The 25,721-nt window shown below is 41.9% G+C and overlaps 1 long non-coding RNA gene across 2 annotated transcripts in view; it reads right to left on the bottom strand.

The window, feature by feature from the left end:
- Positions 1-1,417: 1,417 nt before the first annotated feature.
- Positions 1,418-25,721, bottom strand: part of LOC107316817 — a 274,260-nt gene continuing 249,956 nt past the window's right edge. The window contains exons 5-6 of one of the 2 annotated variants that reach the window (XR_001556595.1): positions 1,966-2,918; positions 1,418-1,855 (exon numbers count right to left, since the gene is read on the bottom strand). This is a non-coding gene — a long non-coding RNA (uncharacterized LOC107316817). Of the gene's footprint in view, positions 2,919-25,721 lie in introns of both variants that reach the window. The other variant, XR_001556594.1, reaches the window with a different exon arrangement.

Below are 25,721 nucleotides of genomic sequence, written 5' to 3'. Positions count from 1 at the left end.
TGCCCAGCTGCAGCGACAACCATGGTGCCAAACCCCCAGCCCTTGCCCAGGCAAAACGCTGTTGAATTGAATGGGTGTTTGCAGGGAGATTTTGGGTGAGTTGGTGTGGACTTTTGTCTGTGTGAGGGCTGAAGGATTTGGCGTACAGTCTTTTACAGTACAAGGTTTATCAATATGCGGGAAATTCCCACACCCCGTACAGGGCCCCTTTGTACCTCTGTTAGGCAGAAACTCCTGATAAATCATTGCCTCCTCTGCTCAAAGCTGTGGGCGGGAGAGGAACTGAAGAAACTCCATATCAGCTAACAGCCTCTTCCCAGGAAAACTCACAAAGCACGACCTGAGTTGCCCAGCAGATCCAGGCAGCAGAAGGGGCCATGCCCATCCATGTGCTGGAGCCCATTGGCATCATACTTCGAGGTCACTGAAATTACATGATCCCTTTAAAGCTGCTCTGCACAATGCGAGTGACACCAAGCAAGCTGGGCACTTGCTTGAGAGTGTCAATTAGGATCTATTCGGGCACAACCATTTTTTAGAGATCTGCTTGGCATCAGTGCCCTGTTGGAGATTGTTGGAGAGGCTGCTGCTGTCCAGGTGTCAGAATGAAGCATTTGTTTTTGAGATGCCCTGTAAACCCGAAGTGCAGGGCAGCCAGCTGGGTGCCTGGCTGTGGTTGGCCACTTTGGGAAGGGTCCAAGTGTTGCAGAGAGCTGCAGCGCTCACCGCACGGTATCAGAAATGCAAGCGTTTGGCAGCAGGATGTATTGATAGAGACACCACCTTATAAATAATCCATTCCTCCTCTGGTGGTGGGAGATGCTGGAAATAATATTCTCTTCCTTGGAAAGGTGTCATCCAAGAATTGGTTGGGGATTCGATGCCAGCCTGGTGTCACAACTATGAGAGGCAATAACCAGTCCAAATAGAGCATTAACCCTCAGCCTTATCACTCACGGATCCATTATTCCTTCCTATAGTTTACCAATAAATATCCAGATGAACTAACCAGTAAAGAAAATGTAAAGGTGGTAAACATGCTCTCTGCTGAATTATTCTGTGCTAGGAAAGTGGCTGGTGGCAGAATTGAATTATTTAATGTTATTTTCCTGCATCACGTAGGCGAAGTATAAGCTTCATTTTTGGATTATGATTTGTATTATGAAATGCTTATCAAGTGTTTTCCAAAGATTAGTTTAGTTTTAATTAAATAAACCTTTCTCAGGAGAAAGCTCCCAACTACTCTTCGTACCCAGAGGCGACCGTACTTGTTGTTTTTAATTATTTTTCACTGTTACCCAAACTGCTTTGGGTACTCCTGCCCAATTAAATCAAAGACACGGGCTTCTTATACACAATATGTTTAATATTTAATTTTAATTAAATTAATTAAATTGTTTATTTAATTTTATGTGCATTATTGTGTGCGGAGCAATGCAAAATTTATGATAGGAAGAATTTGTGGGAGCTTTCAAACAAGCTAATTACCAAGGTAAAAGGAGACTTCTGCTGCCTGCCCAGGGAGCAGGCGTTCGACCGTAAGGAAATAACCAAACAGACGTTGTTTGGATGAAACAAGAGGTGGTTGCATTCAAAACTATTTGTTTTACTGTACTTGTAGCCATCACTCAATTGTCTGTAACGACTCTGAAAACAGCCCACTCCCACTGTCGGCACAGGCAGGTGCTCAGGTGCTTAGCAGGGCCAGTAAACCTAATGCTGCAATAGAAATGGATGAGGAATATTGAAACCCAGCAGCTCGCATGCCATGGATGTATGCTGTCGGTCACACCCAGAGCCTTTTTCCTCCCACTGCATCCATTTATCCCACAGGTAATCTTTACGAGAGCTGCTGCTGTTCATTGAAAAGAGCAGAGAACAGTCAACTGGCTTCATTCTTATTTCAAACTAGGTGTGTTTTTGGGTGGATTTCAAAGGAGGTTCTCTTTTTCACAATTTTCTCACCTGGTGGTGCGTTGTTCCAGGGAGTTCCATTGCAACACCTCCATTCTCACTAATTCAGGAGGAAGTTAATAGCCAAGAAAAAGCAGAATTATTATTAGGTTGCAGTCTGCGCAGGAACACAGCCCCAGAGCCGCTGTACCCAGAAGGGCTGTGCTGCTGGCAATGATGGGTTTGGAACAGGCCCTACAGGTTGATTTCTTCACTCCAGAGGAGGCAAAACCCAATGCTGCACCCATCTGTGCTCATGGGAAAAGCACAGGGCAACGTTTTGGCACTGCTGGGTATTGTTTTGGCATTGTTGGGAGTTGTTTTCCCATGGAAAGGCAAAAGGTTTTAGGAGGATTTCTGGCCAGTGCGAAGCAGTGATGGGCAATGTCCCTTTTCCCTCTCCAAGGGTCAAAAATGACTTCACAGTAAAACATAAATGTAAATAAATGCATTTGCAGGAATAATTTGTGTAATAATTAACAGCTCCAGGTCCTCAAGAGCAGAATGGCTAAAAACAATCTTCCTTGAGCGTTAGAGACATTCATAGAGCAATAGTTTTATTTCAGCAGATTAAATAGTATCATAAAAGTAGCTGATGATGCAGTAAATTAAAAATCAGACTGGGGCCGATTTTACAGCAGCTTTTTTTTTGGTCTAATACAATTACCCATTTCTGGCTAAACATTAGTTTTAAATCAACAGCGTTTGTCACAAAGAATTTTCCCTTGAAATTATGAGAAGGATTTAAAACAAGAGCAATATTACCAGATACAGGAAGCCTGGAGAGATCTTAATACTGAGAGAGCACACGCTGGAATGGCTCCTCGAGATGCAATGCTTTCCCTACTGTTGTGCCCGCATAGGCAGAGCACTCCCTGCACACCATACCTCATGTACGTGCAGACCCTGCCAGGTACATCCTCTGCAGTTCATAGAGATACTCCATCAGCTCAGCTTGCTCAGACCTAAAAGAGGAAGGAACAAGCAATGAGGTTGTGCTGTCAACTGACTGCTGAGCCTTGTCCATCCTTCTCCTTCCCTGGGAACTTGTGAAAAGACACTGGAAAAAAGAACGAGTGAATCAAACCAATGGTTATGGTAGAGTGGGACATTTCAAGGTAAGAATGAATGGGTATGCCAGCAACCAAGATATGCACAGCCTGCCCTGAGTGTTTGCAATAAAGCGGGGAGAAGCTTGGAAATAAGGTGTAAGGTGTAAATCAGGGCAGGCAACTTGTAAGGGAGAAGTGGCTGCATGATTTACAGGGTAAATTATTGGCTTCACTAGATTTCATTATCTTCACCAAACTGTTCCTTATATTTCAGCATGTTTATATTTTATTCAGAGAGTTTTTCTGGGAAAGATATTGAGCACACACGCTGTCACCATTTCCTCTGATGCGTGCAGGGTTCCTGGAGTTATTTATAAAGGCAAACTTTGACTTTTATAGGCAGGGCAAGATTATTTTCCTTAGCTAAATATATGTTTTAGTAAGTGTGCTAAAGGTACTTCAGTAAATGTGTGTGCTATCCGATGAACTTACCGCAACAGCTGCTGTGTGTCCATGCTGGCATGCTGCTCTAAGATTGATGGTAGAGGACTGGTAGGGGACCCTATCTCAGCACCCTCAGCTTCCCCAGCACAGTGAATATGTACCCACAGCACCACCTGTGCTTTCTGCTTTGGTTTTATCTGTTTCTGGCCAAAACAGAGCCTTTTGAGAAGTCATTACTGCTGTCATTACTTGTGGGGTGGTGGGAAAAGGCACATGGGGTGAGTTTTCACCATGTTCATAACTTGGATAGAGACCTCACCAAAAAGAGGCAAACAGAAGGGGGAAGTGCAAGGATGGAGGTTTTGTCAGCAAAAACCTGAGTCAGCTTATGCAAGGACAACCTGTCCTTTCCTGCTGGTCACTTCCATCAACATACCACGTGCTGGTGTATATGTAATTTCTCTTTAATCCAACACTAGTTATTTTCTTTCCCCTTGTCAGTGTTATCAGCTGTGTCATTACCCAACTTCACCTGCCCCTTCCGCAAGATGTATTCCCAGGCTCTCCCATGTCTGCAGCTTCACCCCCATAGCCATGGTTTTAGAAGGGGGTATCCTAGAATCATAGAACCACACAACAGTTTGAGTTGGAAGGGACCTTTAAATACAGTCTGCTCCAGCTCCCTTGCAATGAACAGGGGCACCTACAGCTCCATCAGGTGCTCAGAGTCTCGTCCTGCCTGACCTCGAATGGTTCCATGCACATGGCATCCAACACCTCTCTGGGCAACCAGTTCTTGTGCACCAGCTGACAGAAGCAATTTTCAAACCTGTGCCCCAGGTTTCATGGCACCCAAAATCTGATTCAGCACTGCAGATCTTAAGGAAGGGTAATTTTGATCTGATGGAGCAGAAACAATTCATGGTGTGTTTCAGATCCACTATGCAAACACCAGCTCAAGCATTGGCACCCCAAGCTGTGATGGCAAGGCTGTGTGCCATGCTACACAGTGTGCATGCAGCCTACATTACTTTTTAATAGGAAAATTAATTTATATTGTTTTAATATAGGAATCTATTTGCTTGGTGTCTTTTTAAAGCAAGTAGATTTTAAAGCTGGATTAGAATAGCACTTCTGCACTTGAAATCACGGGGAATTCACAGTGGCAACAAAGCTTTCCCTTCTAGCTCTGTAGTTTTGTCCAGCAGATAATCTTCATCAAAGGCATTTCAGAGTATTTTACAGTGTATTTATCAGTACGGCTGTGAGATGAATTAGAGCAACTTTATGGTGGTGGAGATGAGGAAAAGAGAGCCAAATGATCTGCATAAAGTTGTACAAGAAGTCCATTACAGAGCAGGTCTCTGCTTGGGGGCTCTCCTGCAAGACATGCTGAAGACTCAGATTCATAAATGGGATATTTTGGTATGCAAAGCAATTAGGGTAGGTTCTGGGTGAATGTAAAAGCACTTGTAGAAGAAAAGAGTAAAAACACTCATAACAGAAGTAGAGGCTGTGATGAGCCTAAAAAGTGGGGAAACTGGTTGGTGAGAAGGGAGGCTGCTGATGAGTTTCTTCCTTATGGGTCCCTTCCAGCTAGGGATATTCTATGATCATACAAATTTATATTCTATGATTCTACATACTTAGCCATCTGAGACACATTCTTTATATTCCCTGCAACGCATGAGATTTGGACTATAAGCAGAAGTCTTGCAAACCAGGTTTAAGCCTAGAAGCAATTTTGTTTTGTTCGCAGTGGTGTTATTAAGCTCCTGCAGTAGGGGCTTATGGCTGATGTGCTGACAGGCTTAATTTCGGGAGCAATGTGATTAGGGCAATGAGAACGGCAGTGCTATGCCAGCCCTTGCCTTTACTGGCTGTGACGTTGAGGCAAAAACAAAGCCAAGCCCAACAAACAAACTTTCCCCATCTGCAGAAAACTTTTGCTTTTTGAGGCATGCACCAGAGGAACCACAATGCCAAGCCAATTCTAAACCAGTGGAGGTCTGCGTGTGCTTTTGCTAATATTTATTTTATGACATATTATAACTACTGTGTGTTGCTGTTGCTAGGACCCCTTGGGAAATAAAACTGGAGAGTGCAGTGGTGAAAGCCAAGAGGCCACAACTTTATTAAATATGATGCAAACAGTGCATGGAGGAGCTCTCTGTCCTGGCTGAGGGTGGGCAGAAGTGGGGCTGGGTCCTTCACTCTTGATAAAAGAGGAAAACTCAAATGTAATGAGTTTGTGCAGCCTGAGTTCTAACCTCATTAAAGTGCCATTTCCTTCTCCTTGTAGATCCATACCTGCTCTGGTTCTTCCCTAAATATTAATCATCTATCTGCTGGGACCATGCTCATTTTCCATTTTGTTCTACCAGCATTTTTAAGTGACTGAATAAATGCTCTCTGGAAGCAATTATAAACCTGCTTAACTCTTTCCTTTCACATCTTCTCTTCCAATCACATTGGTATGCCTTGCTTTTAAAAGACATGTCAGGCTGATCCCTCATTCCCTCATTGTCTGATACATCTTAGAGCTAAAGTGTGTGCAAGGACTTGGTGGTTGGCCTGGTGCTCATTTCTAGATACAGGCCTATAGGTCTCCATAGATGATACATTCCTTTCAAATCCACTTGTGGGAAATGCCTATTTTTTTCAAGAGTCTCAGTTACAAGAGGATGAGTCACAGAATTCCTGTTTGAATAAAATACGCAGCCAGAATGAAGTCCTAGCCTTCATCCTCCTGCCTTTAATTTTTACCTCTAATATAGACATACCTTCCCCAAAGTTCCAAGAGAAAAAGCAATGTGAAAGATGGTTTGGAAGCAGAGCTCTTCATCTGAGTGATGCCATTAACATGGCAAAGCCATCTGTTGATTGTAAATGTGTGGAGATAAATGCTTGAAGTGAAGAAGTGTGCAGCAAAAAGCACACTGAAAGTTCTGTCTCTTCACAGATCAGATCTTAGAAGCCCAAATTCATATCCAATAAAAGGAATTAAGGATCTCAATACTAATGAACTACTGCAGGATGCAGCAGCCAGCTCTGGGGGTCCTGCAATCCTAGGGCATCAAAGGATGTTATGGAGATACTGCTTTAGCTGGTCTTCCCATTAGGAGAAGGATATCTATGCACTGACAGTGAACTCTTCTGATATTTTGATTAAAATTCATGAAGTTCTGTAATCAACTCTTCTTGCCACTCATTGCCATTATGATCCCTAAATGCCCTCTTCTGTGATTTGCCTCTCAAAGGTTTCTGTGGCATTCAAATCTTTCCCTGATGAAGTAGGAGGACAGAGCATTTGTGGAGGCACCCTGGCTCCTAATTGGAGTGATGATCACATAAAGGGTTCTGAGGACAATGTGAGGCACTTAGGAATGAGGCCAAGCATGGCTACCATGGTGTCAGCAGAGCTGTGCACAGCTGAATGTTGTGGGCAGTAAACAACCTGGCTAATCACAGCTCCTCACACCATGACAACTGAGTGTCTCTTACTGTGAGCCTTTTTTTTCTTCCCCAATTACTGTCCTAATATGATCATTCAGATCCACAATGATTTGTACTTTCTGGAGGTGGAATAAGTTCTTGAGGGTTGAGTGCTGTTCCTACCATGACTGCAGTCCATAGGTTCTGTTGGTGGTCAGGCAATACCTGAGACACCAAGGCTCCACCTCAGCCGAGCCTCATGCAAGTGTCATGCAGGACCTGCTGCTTGCTGCTGATTTCCTTCAAGGAAGCAGCTGCTGAAGTCTTTCCATTCAACCACCTTTCCTGACCACCCTGGAAATTTTCAGCTTTCAGGAAGACTTTTGAGAAGAACGTAGCAAAATAACTGGATCCATTTTGGCTCTTACTGCTACTGACAGGTTAACCTGGCAGCAAGGCAATAGGTAAAACCAAGTTGCTCTCTTGTGTTGAAGGCTTCTTCCTTGACAGAATAAGAGCTTCTTCCTCTTCTGTTGCTGTGGTATTTCCAGCCAGCAGATCAGAAGTCAGCTGTGAGATCCAGCTGTCAGACACCCACCTCACGCCAGCAAAGCACCATGTCAGACTTATATAGATGAAGGTATTAAGCATGTCTAATGGACCTGCCAGTCCCAGGACAGAACTTCTACCTGGTCTCTTTTCTTGACTAGGTGGTACTATCTAGTGTGAACTGATAAGGTTTTTGGCTTTTGTAGTAGCCAGCTGTTCTTGCTATTTATGCAAGGCAACAATACTGCATCCTTTTCTTTTGCCTGTGAGCCCTGTCTTTAATCAGACTTTGCCTTGAGTACTCATATATTTGTTTCCTTAAAACAGACATTTTGTATGAGGACTACTCTCTTAACTACAGAGTCTTTGTGATGTGCTGTCCTACCTCTTGAACCAGTTCTCATGCACACAGAACCATATCAGCTGTTGGTGTACAGTCTGAAGAGCCAAGAGATTGTGGTGAGTGGTGCAGACAGCAATGTAGGAGGTTTGGTCTGCTGGCTGGTACCTGAGGTGACTTCAAGTATTTGGTCAGTCTGCTCCAATGAGTGCCATTGGGCATAAATGTAACGTCAAAGACAATTTAAACCTTGACCTTCTTGTTCACTTTTAAAAAATCTTTCTTCAGATCCCTTGTTTCTTGTTTACATAGATCCAGTCATTTCAATGGGCATTGCTGACGTACTGTGTTGTGAAATGGGTCTGCTTGGACCATCTTCTGGACACAGAGAATGTTTGAGCCTCTGTACGCATTCAGACTTCGGCTTCACTGCAGGATTTAGAAGATCCCAAATGTTGGTTCTGCACACAATAACTTATTCATAACTTCTTTATATGCTGCTATTCTTCCTCATAAATATACTAATAAAACTCATTATAGAAATCAAAGCCAGCTAATACAATATATCTGATGGACAGCTGTCTCTGGATGCATGAATTATAATTACATGAAGCAAGATGGTCTTATTATACCAGGGCATCTTTGCTCTGAATAAATTTCTATGGTTGGTGTATAATCTTTTGACTCAGACCAGATAGGCACTTGCCCAGACAAGTCCAACACAATATTATAATTGAGCTAAGCTTTCATGTTGCAGAATTAAATTAAAGAAGTGATGCTGCAAGTTGTGTCTTTGTGTGAGTGTGGCCTGTACAGGCTGTAGGCTGGGGGAAATGAGAAGCATTCATCCTCTGAATGGGTCTTACCACCCCAGCCTGCTTCCAGGCTATAACTTAATGCCATATGCTGATTTAGATGTAGCACTTGTCAGCCAGGAATAAGACTATAAGACACAGACATCCTAGGACTTGACCAATACTTTATTGTGAATACTTGATTGAACTCTGAGCTGACAGACAGACAGAGACAGCCATTAGTGTGGGAAAGAGAATTTGTTCTGCTATGTAAGATTCCCAAATATCTTAAACTCTGCTCTGTGATTTAAGCTTAGGTCTGCCTTAGCAAATTTCTCAACAGTATATGCTGAGAGACTTTTTCCAACTTATTTTCCCCACAATGCCTTTTGCTCTAGCAATTTGCTAATAAAAATGGCTGCACCTTCTTTGGAAACACCTCTTGGGACTGTCTCTTTGTGACTGTTTTTAGTTGGAGGGATTTCTCTTTTTAATCTTCTGATATTCGTATTAACCAGAACAAACTGATAGTGAAAGCTGAAGCCACAATCCCATAGTGAGTCCCTTTATTTGAAAGGGATGATCATTAGGTTTGAAACAAGTTAGAGTATTTACATGACAGCAGTGGAATAGCAGTCCTCTACTTAGGCTGAGCTCCAAGGGCTCAGAGCTGTGAGTGGCTGCATTTCATGCACGTGAAGTGTTCTGACCCTTCACCATGAAGCCGCAATTGTAACTGAGCAATGCCAACATGAGAGGCATGATGGAAAGGTTCGTGTCCTCAAGAAATTCAGAGAGCACCTACAAGCAGAAAGCTTTTTTTGAAGGAGAAATAGCTGGGCATCACAGCTGCTATACCAAAGGACTAGAGGAAATGAACATACCTCTCTCCCTTATTTACTATGGGATTGTTTTGTGTATCAGACAAGATTCTGAACTTAGGAAATATCCAGAGAATAAAACACTGGAAGAAAAAAGGCTGTTTCTTGGCTTTGGGAATGGAGATTTTATTTATTTTTTCACTCCAATCCCTACTGATCAAAAATGAATAGGCCAACATTATAGTTAGCAATAATGAAGGCATCAAATGCACAGTGAGAAGCCTATCCCTCCGTTTACTATATGTAAGGCTTAATTTAAATGATTTCTGCTTCACAAGCATACTTAATATCAACAAGAACACTATTTACACTGATTTTTTAATTAAAGGAATTTAGCAATCTTTTATGCTTGCAGTTTGCCTGCAAGCAGGTTTTTTTTTTTCTCCTTCAAATTTGTTCTGTCAAAATGGTTAGACAAATTGTTCCTGCAAACATATTTGAATTATGGATTATTTGCCAGTCGTCCATGGCAAGGTATTTCTGTAGCTAGCTAAAAGTTGAGGATATACCTACCTTTGTCTTTTGAGAACCTTCCATTATCAAGTTGGGAGAAACTGGTGTCTCAAAAAGGTGTTTCATTCTGTAACAACGAGGGAGCAGTGAATTCCCTTTGGGAGTACCCTATCTCCTTTTATTCCCTATGGAAAACCTCTTACAGGCCTGGAGCCTGAAGTTTAGATGGCTGAGGATCTCATATATTTTGTGACTAGTTGTGTTGATTCCAGTACCATTTGAGGTCCTTACCAAGATGATTTAACATGTATGAACTCATGCTGCTTCTGTCTCAAAGGAATGTCAGCTCTTGACTGAACTGGTTTCAACTTTAGAGTAAAATTTACCATTTGTGAGCATTTGTATGAATGTATTTTAGGAAGCTTGGGTTGTGGAAAAGAAAGGTAATGAGTAAAACATATTCTGGTTTCTAGTTTGGTGCTAGATTTGCGAATACAGTAATCCAGCAGTTCTAGTGGAATGTGATGCTGTGCTCGAAGGGTGTAATACACTGATGCAGCAGACAACACTGAAAATTGTGTAGCAGTGAGGAATTAAAAAAGGACAAAGAAAAAAGTAAGGAAACCACAGAAAGCTGTTTGATATGGGAAATGTATATTGATACCCAGCATGCACACTACTTTTCTTTAAGGAAAAGAAGAAATTAAGTAAGTGAGGAAGGGATGAGAAGGAAGGAAGGAAATAAGGAAGCAAGGAAGGAAGGTGGAAAGGAAATAAAAAGGAAGAAAGGAAAGAAGGAAAAAAAGAAGGGAGGAAGAAATAAAGAAGGGAAGGAAGGAAGAAAGGAAAAAGAAATCCAAGCTATGCTGCTAGGTGGAAAGGGATCACAATGAATTGCATAAATAATTTTCTACACAGGGCAAGAACCAAACTGGAGAGTGTGCAAAGCCCAGCAGCCATGAGAGCCTGGCATCTCTGCCCTGGCCTTGTCTGCAGGCAGGATGTTACTGAGCTGCTGCTCCCAGGATCGCAATGTAAAGCACAGAACAGAGAAGGTGTTTTACATGCTTTTAAACACAGGGACTACCGATGCTGTCACTGCCTGGGTTTGCCTACAAACAACGCACCCAGCTGAGTAATTTATTCTCAGTGTATAATCTTTGACGGCTGAAGAGCAGAAAAGCTGTTTGATACATTTGAAAATCAGTGCCGCTGCAAGGTGCGAGAGCGGTATTTAGTATCTATTTTGAAACTGATACTGGAGACAGCTGATAAACTGCCAGAAGATGGGGTTTGCAACACACAAAGCTAAAATGTGAAGGGCTAACAAACACTGAGGAAAGCCACTCATAGGGGAATGTAAATGCGGTGGAGTTTGGACTCAGTTTATTTTGCCCTTGTAGCTGTCTGTCTGAGCTCTGTAAGTCTCGCAGGTCAACAGGTGTAGGCTGAACATTTCACAAGGGTGGGGAATTCTGAGCAGATCCTCTGCCAAGTGCACTGCTGAAGATGGGGCTCCAGTGCCCCAATTTTGAAGGAACATGGAACAATAAAGAAGCAAAGATAATGGCAAATAAAGAGCTGAACTTTTACAAGGCTCAAACTAAGCTGTGTTTTGTTGTGAGTGAAGCCTTGGTCGGTGTTGCCTATAATAGCCATTATTTTCTTACTCACTGTCCATTTTTGGAGAAAGGGAAAGAAAGGCTTAAAGTCATACCATTTAAAAAGCATCAGTGCTCGAAGTGCCATTCTCACATTCAGCTTTGCTTTGGTGGGACTGGCATTTCATCAAGTATAAGATGAAGAATAAACAAATAACTAATGGGTTGATATGGAAAAAAAAAAACACAGTTTAAATGTCTTGAATATTTGGAAACCAGGACATAGTGGTGAATACACCAACAGTCTTGAGCAGCAGAAAGAAACACATAATGAGGAAATCTGCCATCTGTTTAAGGGTAGAGCTTGAGGTTGATCCAACGGGCTCTGAAGCAAAGGACAAACTTAACCAGATGCTGGGCATGGGCTATTGAACAAGAAATGGTGAAGACAGGAAGAACATATTTATATTTTTTAAAGAAATGGAGCTTTATACCAACTATATTTCCCAAAGATTAATGAGGGGATGGGCTTAGAGAGCGTTGTTTTATAAGTGGTAACGAAGCTCTGAACATACAGATGGAAATCTGTAAGGCAGTTATTTCAATGACGTGGGGATGAGAAGTGAACTTTTACTACTGAAGTACAGTTGAGTCAATACTACACTTCCTTGAGAAGAGTATTTCTTGTACTGATGCAGACTGACATCATCAATGCATGAGCACCAGCCAGGTACTGCTGTTCAACCCAGGACTTTTTCATGTGAGGTATCATCTGAACATTATCCAGGGGCTGTCTGTGCTCAAAACTCACACTAAACCAGTGCCACCAATTTCTTCACTCGTCTGCTAGCCCAATCCATGCTCTCGTTGTTGTCTGTAACAGACTATGCATAGGCTTACAATTCAACATGCATGTGAGTGCTTCTAACATCCTCTATTAATATGAACAGCTGCAAAATTCAGACAGCATGAGTGAATGGGTGATGGGAAGGAAGAAAAAGGAAATTATGATAGAAAGCAGACAGCTGTGAAGACTTGCGACGTGCCCAGATGATGGTATCACAACCAGTATTTCTGAAATGTGTAATAAGGGATAAATAAGTCAATAAATAAAATCGACCTCAAAAAGCCACTTGGGAAAGGTGCATAGTCTTGATTACCTAATTACAGCAGGAATATTACAGACATGGAAATAGTACAGCAAAGTCCCATAGCGACTTCATAGATCGGAGGCTCCAAAATGGTTAGTAAAACTAGGTCTGTAACCCTCAAAAAAACAAAAAGATTAAGAGGGGACCAGGAGGAGCTACGTGGGGCTCTGTGGGGATTGGAGGGAGCAGGGCTGTGGTTATTAGAGCTAATGTCAGACATGAGAACCAGGGGCAGAGTTCTAGCGAGGTCTTGCCCTGTACAAATGTAATATGTTTCTTTTTTTTCTTCCAGAGGGTATATATTATAGGCTACCAGATGCTGCTCTAGAAGCAACCAATCTGACCACATTTCAGATAGAGAAGGAAGCATATGGAGGGAGAGGGGGAGAAGCGCTCTGTCGTCGGGAACAACTGTTCGCTGGAGGAGAGGGCAGGCCCAGCCTGGCCTCCTGCCATCCCCAGCATTTCTCATATCCCTGTGTAATCTTCTGACTTTTGATTTAGATGTTTCCTAAAAATGTGGCCCAGTAGTTGGTACGTACTAGGCATTAGCCCAAGAAAAGAATGAAAAGAAAAAAACAAACCCAAAACAAAACACCAACCGAAAACACAACACGACCGTATTGTATCTCATTAAAGAATTTTTAAAGGGAGACTCGGAGGCGCCGTTTGCTTCTTGTTACTCATCTCTTGTCTCCCCAGCCTCCATCCCAATGCGTGGTCCTGGGGAGGTGGTGGATGTGGGCACAGGGGAGCAGACGCTGCCCATAGGCACTGCCAGGTGAAGGGAAGCGGCTCTGGGAGTGGGGATCAGACTGGTGCTCAGCAGGTTTACGGCTCAATGAACGGCGTTTGTTCCCATAAAATATTTTAAAAGAAATCAGAATTTATCTGTAATTATTTCTTGTTTTCTTTGACCAAACATTCCTACATCGATATTGCTGTAGGCGCAGGCAGCACCGAACATCGGGAAGTGGATTTTGTAAACAATTTCTCAAAGCACTACAAAGTTTAAATATTAATTTGTCTGTAATTGGAAGAGAAGCAATTAAAAAGGCTATGAAGCCGACTTTCTCCCTCCTTTACTTTCTCCTCCCTTTTCATTTAACCACAGTATAGAAAGTAGATGTAAAACAATAGGACCCTGAGCTGTACAGCATTCTAAGCCTCGCTTGCCTTAAAGCTACAATATGGATTTAATTTATATGCAAATGTAAGCAATAAAAAGCCAGGCACTGTAGAAATTATAGTATTTTTCATAGATGCTCCAGCACCGGCACACAAGGCTGTGCTGATTTCCAACAAGGAGCTAATTATTGCTGGTCACTAAGCTACCTTTTTCTTTTAATATCTCACTCTTTCTCTCCCTCTCCTTTTAAAGAATGTGTAAATTATTTTCCCGAGCCAAAGAGAGAGAGAGAGAGAGAGAGAGAGAGAAAGAGCCCTAAGATTGGGGACAAGTGAATGAAAACAGCCAGAAATATCTCCTGTGAGATTCAACATCAGGATAATTTCACAGTCTCGCTTTTTGACTGCTGTGTCCTGAAGCTGACCAGCACCATGCAAGGCTGATCAAAGGCCATCGGAAACATCAAGTAAGCCTAAATGGGGCTAAAGTATGCTAATAGAGAAGCTAAATGTACTTTAATCCCGGTATAATACAAGGTAACTCGGAGGCAGAGAAGGGCCTTGTTGCCTTTCCCCACTGGTCCCGGACCCCTGCGAGCCCTGAATAGAAGCTGCTTCCTATTCTTCGCCCGCCGGGGCGCGGGTCCTCAGATGCACACCCGTCCCCTCCTCCACCGTTTACCCAGCGTCAACAGTCGGCTGAGCAAGCCTCCTCCGCTCCTTAGATCAGCACCCTGTGACCTTCCACATTTAAGCACAGGCCATTAAGCTAAGCTTTCCAGCTGTTGCCTGAATTATGAAGGATTTTTTTTTTTTTTTTTTTTTTTTTAGGGGAGGGCAGAGCTTAGTGGAACACTGGGCAACAGCCCCATGCCCGTACCCACAGCCACCCAGCTCGCTGCTGTCTGAAATGGGTTTCCTGGGTGAGGAGAGGGGCTGCTTTGAAACCACTGCTTCCTGTGCTCATCTGGCTCAGGCATCATTGTGCCCTAATCTAATTTTAGGGAGAGGAAAAGGGAGCTGATGGACCAGGGGCTGAGATCTTGTGGGAATCTGCCTGATTGCAGGGCAACTTTCCTCCTAATTCTTCTGATTCATTTTTAGATGCTGATTTCAGTCCTCGCTGCGGGAGGAAAAAGGGTGGTGGTTCTACACGTGAAGTGCTGTGCTTTGGTGGGTGCTTGCAAAACTACCACTTGCAAACCCCGGATTAAAAAGAAAACTGATGTAATTTTAAAGCCCGCCAACTGCCTTAGCGACTGTATCAGAAGATTAAAAACAAAGGTTTCATTGAAGCGCTACCTCCCACTGTGCAGCTGAAAGTCTTATGGCGGAGGCAAATGGTCCTAAATATCTCTCTGCTAAGTACAAATTACATACTGGATATATTAAGTTGTAATGGTGCATTTTCAGGAGTCACTTTGCTTGTGTGAGAGCATCAGTTAAGACTCCAAAAATGCTGACTGTGTGGCACATGGACACAAAAAGGAATTTGACTTTCACAAAAAATGTTTTGTTCATATTAAATGCTTTTTGCCTCTGCTTCCCCCCATCCCCCAGCTCAGCCTGGAGTCTCAAATGCCAGACCCAGTGTGTACAGTAAGTCTCTCTGAAATCCATGGCAGAGAAATAGTATCCTGGTCTGGCAAACTACTGTCTGCTCTTGCATTTTTACTCTTCGCCCCTCTGTGCTAGGGTTTGTAGGAGCCCTTCGGATCAGCTGAAATGTAACCGAATAAAGATGCTCCAGAAAATGTTTTTTTTTAATGTGGAATTGTTTTCCATTTGCATAGGTAACATCCCTTAACTCAGTACATGTGCTGTAAGACTTCACTTAATAGAAACATTCGCATAAAACTTAATGATTAGCCTTCATTCTGCTCCCACATGATCAATAAAATGCTAAGTTAATACTGAAACTGCAGAAGTGTCTATGAGTGTGTATAAACTTGCATTACAATTTTGGATGTAGGTAAATAGTATCTATGGGAGCAGAGGAGAGCAGTGGCTCACAGCCGGATGTGGTGGTGCCATTGGTGGTCCCTGTGGCCCTGTGGCCCTCAGCAGAGCTCCTTGTGTTGCACACATGCTTCTATAGCTGTGAATGTGTGTTCATACACACACATTTCTGCATCACATAACAATGGGATGGAGCAGAAAAAAACAATTGAAAAAGCTATCTACCTGCAACAGCCTCCTTTCATATCACTGTGCTGGTGAGGTGATGCAATTCTTCCATAGGAATCGTTTGCAACTACTAAATAAGATAAAAGTGGCATACATGAAAACAGTGGATAAAAGTTAAACTAACATAACAATTAGCTTTTGCCCAGATCCATTTAGAACTTTCTCATTATTTTTCAAGGAAGACCTAATTTTAGAAAATAAAATGTGTAGGATCCAGCTGGTCATGTTTGGTCATTATAGAGTTAATATTGGAAAGATGTGCTTGGCAGGGACATACTTAGCTCCTGCTAAAACAATTCAGCTCAATTCTGCTCCTGCTTACCTCTTCAGGAACAACTTCCCCATTTTTAGTTGCCTATACCTACATACCCACCCACCCACTACCCAGCAGGGACATTACCTGCCTGTCCTCCTCCTGTATAGGATGAACTGAACTACAGTTGTATTGTAATTATCCACAGATTTTGAAAAGAAAAGCATTTGCAGGACTCACTCCTGTTCAGCTACAATTTTCTGGATTTATTTTTAATTAGCATGGATTCTCCCCAACACAGATGAATCTGGACTGAATTCTTTTTGTTCTTACAGAGACTCGTATGCCCTTCTTAATGTACAATGGCTTTGCAAGTCTATTTCTCCACTGCTCTTTTAAAAATAAAAACTCAGAAAAAATGAAATAGTCAATGGTAAATGGGTGATTTCAGTCCCAAACCATTCTAGTGGTACTTAATTATTGAAAAGTGGTACTTCATTATTGAAAATTCACTAATTCAGAGACATCGAATGAAAAAATATGAGGATTTCCCCCTACATTTCAAACCCAATTTAAGGAGTTAATATTTGTAGGCTGCCACAGCTTACAAGATAATAATCTTCTGAGGTCCAAAGGGCAGCTCAAATACATTTCTACTGAAACCAGCTCAAATTTTAGTGTTCATTTGGCTTCTAAAATATCCAACTCTGTGTTGTTACCACAAGAAAATACAAAAGCACGACTACAATGAGCTGTAAAAATAAACCCAGTGTGAGATATATCTGAACACCAATAGTGAATTTCCATAGGTGATTTATTTTGCTGCTTCGCTTTCTTGAAACTCTTTGTATTGTCTGTGTTTTTCATTACACTCATTGTATCTTCATTAAATGCTTGTAATTTTGCCACAGTGGACCCCTAGCTTTTCACGTAGTTGTTTCAGGAGTTGGGCACTGAATGCTTCACTAGCATTTAGAAAATGAGAGAAGGTCCTGGCAAGCTCACTGGCAGGCAAGGTGCAGTCTTCTATTAGAGCAGGAGGTTATAAACCCTTTCGAATGACAGCAATTGTGAGAACACATAGCAAAGCTAATAAAACGAGTCTGTCATTAGTATTTGTTAAACCATGCGCACTTTAATAACAGAGACAGGGTAGGTGTGCTGTCCATGCAATCTAATAGATGGTTGCTAATACGTACACAATGCAGAAGATGTGGGGGACATTGCGTTTAGTGACTGCTAAGCTTTCTCACACTCGGCACTTTCATTCTGGGAAGATCATTACAAACATAAAGGAGAGCTGAGATAAGGTTGTGCCCCAAAATCCTCTTTCCTCTGCTGTGACTTACAGTGTACAAATCTGAGTCTTATATTTGAAATCTTTTGTTCCACTAACGTTTCCTAGGCCTGCTTTGGGATTGTTTGGCACTCCTTTCCCCAACAAGATGAGGCAGTTTTACTCCACAGAGAGGTGTCAGTGTTTCTTCTCATCCTGAGAACTGAACATTCTCCAAATGCAGTTCCATGTGCTGTACTATATGGAATCATCTGTGCTTTGTCAATATAGCCTTCTTTTGATATTAAAAAAAAAAAAGCAGAGAAGAAAACCACCCAGTAGCACTAAGCTGGTTTTCTTCTCTACATTATGAACGAGGGCTCAGATGGGATGTTTACAATTTAGGTGGGTGGCAAATTCTAAGAGGAAGTCCCAGTTGATTATTTCTCTGAATCATTCTTGGCCCCAAGTCTTAAATGAAGAAAGAGTCAATAGATATTTGCCTGCGGAGCAACTAATTAGAACAATTAATCTGAGTAGCAGGGCAAGCTGTGAGACTATAAACTGACCCAGGCACATCCTCTGCTAACTCAAATTTTGATCAATGCTCAAAATACCATGGAAGGAGGTGGGAAGCACTGGAGTGTGATGGGTGCAGGGGCTTGCGCTCCGATTCTGTGTCTGCAGGGCCATTGCTGTGGTGTGTGGTGAGACCTCGGGCAACCCATTTTCCCCTCATCTCTAAAGCAGGCCAAAGATATTCGCTGCCTTGCTGAGCTTTGTGGATGTCAGCAGCATGTTGTGAATGAAAAGTTAAGTACCTTTCAAAGCCGGCCAAGGGAAGAATTGCATTTTTCTTCCTAATATCTATTAGCTCGGAGCAACAGAAGAATTGCCCTCACCACTGGCTCTCTTGTCTTGTTTGGAGATGTGGAGCCAGCCCGATCATACCCACTAGATATTTGTTTTCAGGGCAGCATGAAAGTAGAGCAAAAGAAAGATCTTTTGTGGGGATGACATGCCTGGAAATATACTTGTCCAAAGCAAACAGTCCTTTCTTCAACTAATTCACTGAAAAGATATTATTTTAGTCAAGAGAACGGTATTAATACTCCTCCATTTAGAGAGGGTGGTGACAGGTTTCCCATTTTGATTTGTGGAAGGTATAATTTCAACAGGAGCATCTGGCTCCTTTGTGAGCTTCAGAAGCAATTGTGTGGTGCTGGCTTTAGGTCGGTGCCTGGTTGAGCCATGTGGGCAGCCTTTGACATGTCTGTGCTGCTTTCCTGCTCCACTTGGTTTTGTTTTGACTCCCTTTTGAGCTTCCTAAATATGCAGCCTTGTTCTGCAGATTCCCTGGGACAGTTTCATTCATAGGTACTGACAAGGACTGCTGTTTCGCCAGGGCTAATGGATCCATTCTTACAGTGGTGCTGTGTGTTACATTAGCCGACAGCTGCTTTCGGCAAGGTTTTTTTTAGAAATCCTCTTAGGGAAGGGAGAAGAGGGATCTCTGTGTAGAGGAGCTTTCAATCTTCACAACATACCATGCCAGGTTGTTTGAGAATTTACAACTACTTGTGAGCCTCCCTGGTACAATAACGTGTAGCGTGATGCTTCTGCCTTCTTTAAACTGCCAAATCCCGGCTCTTATCTTCCAGCTATATTTATAGTTAAATAACCTGAATTCATTTTCTCTCTTCTCTGGTATTGAGTGATTTGATTTTTTTTTTCTAAATTAGGAATACATGAATGAATTCACAGCGATTGCTTTTTTCACCAAGGTGCTGTTAGCTAATTGCACTTGATGCGAGAGAGTGGTTCAAGGGTGCGGGCTACTTTGTCTCCTGCTCAGCACAACCTCTGGACCCATTGGGCACCATGCACCAGATGTGTGCTGTTACCCCTACCTCTGTAAGCAGCAGAGCTTGTCTACATCCATAGTTGTTCCAAGAGGGGACTGAAGTATATTTAAAGAGATGATCAGGACACCATGGCATTACCATGTTTAGTGTTCTGTCTATCTTTGGTAAGAAAAGAGACACACAGTGCAAGCAGAACAGGAAAGGATATGCATGGGATAAGATACAGGGAGGAGCCCTGTTTACCATTACTTACTTTAGTAAAGTAACGGTAGCATCAAAACCATCAAAAGCATTATGGTACTACTGAGTAATCCAAAATAATACATGGGGGGAGGCAACATCCCAATTACAGTATATCTGATCTGCTAATGTCAGTGGATAGGAAAAACAAAACAACTGCTTCAATTGCAGCTAAGAAACTGAAGAGCTATTACCAAGCAAGCTCTTTCCAAGTGATGATAGCTTCCCCAAAGTGCTTTCTCAATTAAGCATCTCCAAAGCCATCCCAGCTGTTTCTTTGCAGTCTGGAGCCACTGCTGGTGTGAGATACATGTAACAGAGTGAGTTGTTTTACCCAGTAACAGAAATGCTATCAATCAAATATAGATGCTCTCTCATTCCCCAGATCCCTCCCACTAGCATGGAGTTTGGTTGACTAAATTGCTCTAATTAAAGTAATCAGTTAAAAACATTCTGTGCCCAAAGCCTTCCAGACTACATGACCCAGTAAAATACATTAATCTTATTGAGTAAGAGAATTTCTGGAAATGAATCTAAATGAATATTAGAATAGGTAGCATGATTTTTAAAAAATGATTAGCAGAGTAATGTGTAAGAAAAAGTTTACAGACAGTAATAACATAATTGTAAAGAATGAAGACTAACAAAAACTTATTGCTAGAATTGGACCTATTGCCAGACTCAGAACCTATGGACAAATCATATAGTCTTGTTTCCCAAAGCCAGTGTGTTATGGCAAAGTGAATAAATGTGATGATGCTCATTTTATCACTGGAAGATAAAAGAAATGAAAGAACAAATACTAATGACCTGTTTCAATGTGCCACAGTGAAGGAAGTCACTCCCTAAGCCTACTCACTTGGCTCAAGATGTGCTTCACAAAAGGAAGCAGATGGAATCTATGATGGAGACTTCAGCATTGTGGTTAAACCATCATAAAGAACTACTAAAAAGCTAGGTGAAGGTTTTTTATCTGCTTCTGAACTGTTTTGTTTAGAATCCAAAGAGCATATCATCTTCACCGTCACAAAAGTAGTAGCTATCTCAAACATGAAGCTACTATAAATAATGATCATTTAAACACATCCAGTCTGCCTTTGCCTCTGGCAAAGTTGGAGATAACAGGTGTGGGAGATCTCTGTGAATGTTTACTGATCTGGTATGATAGGAGTGTGGACCCTCAGGAGGTCCATGAGAATCCAGAGGATGGGCAAAAGATGCATGGGACTTGAGTTACACCAGTTTAAAAATGTACCTTCAATGAGATGTGTGGGAATAAAGAGAATCACAGGGCTAGATGAGTATGACATTGCCCACTGAGAACAGTAGATACATCAGCACATTTTTGTAATACATAATTGCCTACAGTATCACATTAGGAATACTAAGTATCCAATGAATCTTGGTTATCTACTTAGCAAAAATAGATACAAAAACCTATTTTGTTGTGTGTTGGGGCTTGAACAAAACCACAGAAACACAGAAACTTTTAGACCATTTCACAAACACAGAGTTATCTTTGCCCCACACACTGACACCAAGTATCAAAAGCCAAACGAACTCTAAGTACTTAGTGGTGACTTTTGCCATGCCACCATTCACCATTCTCGCAAGATGAAAAGAGATATGTAATGCCTGCTAATGAAAGTTGGGGGGAAAGTGAACCAAGACGTCTGAATGTGGTTACCAGGAGAATTCTACTGTATCACTGATCAGACTTAGAATTTGTTTCCAGACAGTTTATAGCCACCAAAGCACGTTATATTTCAAGCTCTAAATATATTCAAGTTAGTCATGTTGCAAAACCATCATAAGTTGAATCTCTGAATGTTTGTAATGAAATCTGTCCTCTCTCTGAACTCAAAAATCAATTCTCTGACATAGTATTAAAACCAGCTTTGAGACAGATATCTGCTTGCTGTAGAATAGCAAATATTCAGGGCAACCCAAATTTATGTTCCCAGTAAGCTGGATAATTATTTTCTTCTGAAGGTGTGTGACTCTAGCAATCTTGATGAAGTTTTCATAATAGCACAAGAGTTCAAAATCCATTATAGATATTTACTTCTTTCCAACAGCAGTGTTCAGATTAATATCAATTAGACTTGCTCAAAATAGAGGTAAAAATGGCTTTTGGGAATAATGAGCTGTACACAGCAGGCTCCAGGTTTGCTAAAAAAGCTAATTCCAAAGTTGTGTTAGCAATAGGAAATTTTACAAGAGAGGTATGCTGTAAATAACCCTATCAGTACTGTTCCAACTGAAAGTGTAGGCAGCTAGCTCTAGGGACACATGGTCATCCTAAACATTGTTTCCTTAAGACTTTATTCTTTACTTAAAGTTCACAAAAACATCTTTTTTCTCTAATATTGTCATTGGTAAATTAACCAGAAACATCCCTTTCATCTATACAACATAGACATATCAGAGAAAACACCAAAAGTGCCCCTCAAACTCATAAGTCTCAGATTTTGTGACCAATTTAACCTTAAACATTTCAAAGGAGCTTTTAGAAATGCTACTGTGGTATTAAATGACTATCTGGCTTTCACTAATTTCCAGCATACTCCAAATGACACTGCATTTTATTTCCATCATAAAGCACCCTAAAATCTGAGCTTATTTTTGTCCCACAAAAATGCCAAAGATTCTTTGAAGCATTCATTTTGTAACCATGACTCAACTTTCCATCAATTGTGTCATATGAAAAAATTCTGGAGAATACTTCAACAATGTCTCTAGAGTTTTTAAATACTCCTTGTGCCAATGAAACTCAGCTAAGAACTATCTCATGCACTCAGTGTATGCCAGCAGATTAATTCTGCAACCTTAAAAGTATTGAAATAGGAACAGATAAAGGAAGGTTGAGTAGCACAGTGCAGGTGACTGAAACTTGAAGAAGAGTGGGGCAATGAGGTGAACTTGTTGGTCAAACAATGAAAGAAGTGACCAATAAATTAATGAGTTTTGGCCTCTGGAGTTTGCTGGGCATATTCTTGGAAGCAGAGGGCTTCCAGGAAGGGCAGCTCTACACACACAGAGGAGGTGTGCTGCACTGTTGCACCTCACATCCCAGACCTGGTCTCTTACTGTCTTATCCTAGGACTGTAGGTCTTATCCTACAGACCCTGTCCAAATCCAGCACTTGAACTTTTCCCATTGCTTTTACCACTGTTTCAGCAAGAGCTAAAGTCAAGAAATCATCTAGGTGGCAACACCTCGCATATGCTGCTCATTGTGGCGGGTGCAGACCAGAATATAGATTGATTTAGGTATAGATTGGGTAAATACAAGTTGTCAGGAGAGACTGGATGAAGTTTCATGGTCTGACTTGTGCTGGAGGTTGGATCGGATGATCTAATGGCTTTCTTTGGATTTAAAATCCACACATGCGGCAAAAAATGCTTGCACTAATCTTGATGTTCTTACATTTTTCTTTCAGTGGTGCTGGCACAATGGGTGTCTGTGCCACTGTAATGTTGGGAAAACCTACTCTGAAGGACATGTGGATCTGTAGAAACTGAATTTTGGACTCTGAAGGCTTCAGCAGTTTGCAGAATTTGACTTTTCTTTCTACTTTGTTTGTTTGGTTGGTTGGTTGGGGTTTTTTGTGGTGCAAATACCTGCAGCAGTCACACTGCGCTCATCCAGTCTGGCAGTCTGGCATTGGGCATGGCCTCACGTGTGGTCCTCATTGAGTTAATAGCTTTTCTTTTTTTTGCTTTTTTTTTTTTTTCCTCACTTGCATCAATGTAAATTGAAAAGGAAAAAAAAAATAAAAGGGCCCCCAAAACCTCAAGATAAGTCTGAATAATACATACGTTTGGGGAAATGGTGATCTGTTCATGGAACAGTCATGAGCAGAAAAACAAGCTTAATTAGTCAGATGATTTAGTCATTGTGAATGATTCACTCACTGCATTGCTAGCTGCTTCCTCCACAAGCCATAGAAGCAAGTGTATAAACTGATACAGGAAGGGTGGGATCGATACAGAGAAGCCTCTCCCTCCTCTCCAAGGAAAATAGGTCACCTGTCCCTGCTACACTACTCTCCAAGCACAAGGCACATCTCAATAGACCAAGCCTTCATTTCTAGCTAATGAAGTTTGTGTTTTTCAGGGCAAAATTTGCACAAGGAGTGTTTCCTTCCTTTCGATCGGCTCTCAAACCCCAGCTCGCTTTGCCCTGTTCCCTTCCCCCATCCTGACAGCTCTCATTGTTCCCAGATGATGGCTGTTTGCCGGCCCAGGCAGAAAAAGATTTTGTGGTCTAAATTCAGTGTCCCCAAGACAGCTGGGTCTGTAGCGGAAGCAAAGCTCCCTACAGCCTGCGGTGATGCTCAGCATGGGATGGCTGCTCCCAGACAGACCAGGTTGGAGGTCTCATTTATGAATGGGATGGACACAGCACCATTAGCCAGGACATGGCACTGATGACCAAGATGGACACGGTCACACTGACCAAGATGGAGGTGGACCATCCAGGTTGGTGGGGCTCATGGTCAGGGCAGAGGGATGGTATAGCAGCACATTTACAGAGACCTGCCCTTGTCCTACCTTATCTGCATAAAACTACGGAGATTGGAAGAATCTCTGAGGCCCCTTTTACCTCCTAAACAAAGAATGATACATTCTGTGGCCATGTCTCTGCTGAATTTCTTGCACACAGCACAACCCACTGTTTATCATGTGACTATTTATAAACTGCTGTGGAAACTTCAAAAATAGCTTTTTCTCATCACACAGATCTGAGTGGAACAGCTGGAAGCTGTATTCCAAATACTGACCAAGCTGGATCTGCACAGAAATTACGCACAAAGCTCCTGTGGATGGTATTTATTAGGGAGCTGGTGGGGAAGAGTTGCCAGCTCTGAATGCTGAATATATTGAAAACTTGGGAGTGTGGGGTTTATTTACTGGTCCATCTTTAATTAATTAGGGAAGACAAACAATTATGGGAAGATGCTGCTAGCTGGACTACCCAACTCACAGGGCAGTCAATGGGCTAATGGAGATGTTTGCTTCTGCACTGCTGGTCTGAGCCTGTGCCAGGTATGTGGTGCCATTCCCCTGAGATGATTATTCCGTGGCTCACATGAGGCCAGGCACCTGTGTGGTGTTTGCCATCCAGCCTTTAGTAAGGGATTTGGAAAATAAAAGCAAAACAGCAATCAGTGAGCCTGTTAAGCAGCAGCCATTCTGGGTGGGGGGATGAAGAGCAGATGGGATTTAGCAGGGCACACTGCTCCCCAAGGGTAGTTTGGTCACTGTAGACTCTGGAGAGAGCAAAATACCTTGTTCTGCATTAAATAAATGATTTGGGGTCAATACTTTGGTCATCAAGTCCAGGGCTAATGTTCTGGAGTAAATACTTATCTGCATCTGAGGGCTGCAATTCAGATACCAGAGGACATTTGTTATTATTAAATCATGGCTCAGGTGGAGTTTACTTCAGGAGATCTACAGTAAACACACTTGAGCCTGCTGCGGAAGTTCAGGAGAGAAGGCTCATCTGTTGCAAGGATCTTGAATCATTCTCAGCTCGAATGAGATCCAGACCCAAACTGATAGTTTACCTCCAAGTCTCTTGAGAAAATTAAAATCCAGAGTTTTGTGGCTAGCATGACATTCACACTTAAATGATTTCTGCAAATCCTTTCAAAATCTTCTCCAAAAAGCCATCTCTTTTAGAATAATAATTTCCCTCAACTTTGACTAAAACTGTGAAGAAACAAATGAAAATCACAACCCATTATGCACATCAGGATTTTCTTTTTTGTTGTTGTCTTAGCCAAGCTTTTACTATGTAGTTACCAAAAGCAGATGATAGCCACCAGGTGGATGGAGTCAAAATGTGCCACACAGGCAGACCAACACAATTCTTAATTCCCCATGCCCAAACCATGTGACCACTGCAGTGATCTCTTGTGGATGTGCACTTTGGTATGGAGGGTCCTCAGTGTGGGAGGAAGAGGAATAAGAAAGAAAGAAAGAAAGAAAGAAAGAAAGAAAGAAAGAAAGAAAGAAAGAAAGAAAGAAAGAAAGAAAGAAAGAAAGAAAATATTAAAATACTATTTTTTCCCCTCTTCATTCCCTTCCTATTAAAAATAAAAAATCATG

The sequence above is a fragment of the Coturnix japonica genome, chromosome 7 (assembly GCF_001577835.2).
Source record: "Coturnix japonica isolate 7356 chromosome 7, Coturnix japonica 2.1, whole genome shotgun sequence".
Classification (NCBI taxonomy): Eukaryota; Metazoa; Chordata; class Aves; order Galliformes; family Phasianidae; genus Coturnix; species Coturnix japonica.
Note: the sequence above shows the minus strand (reverse complement) of the source record. Positions and strands in the feature narration are given on the sequence as shown.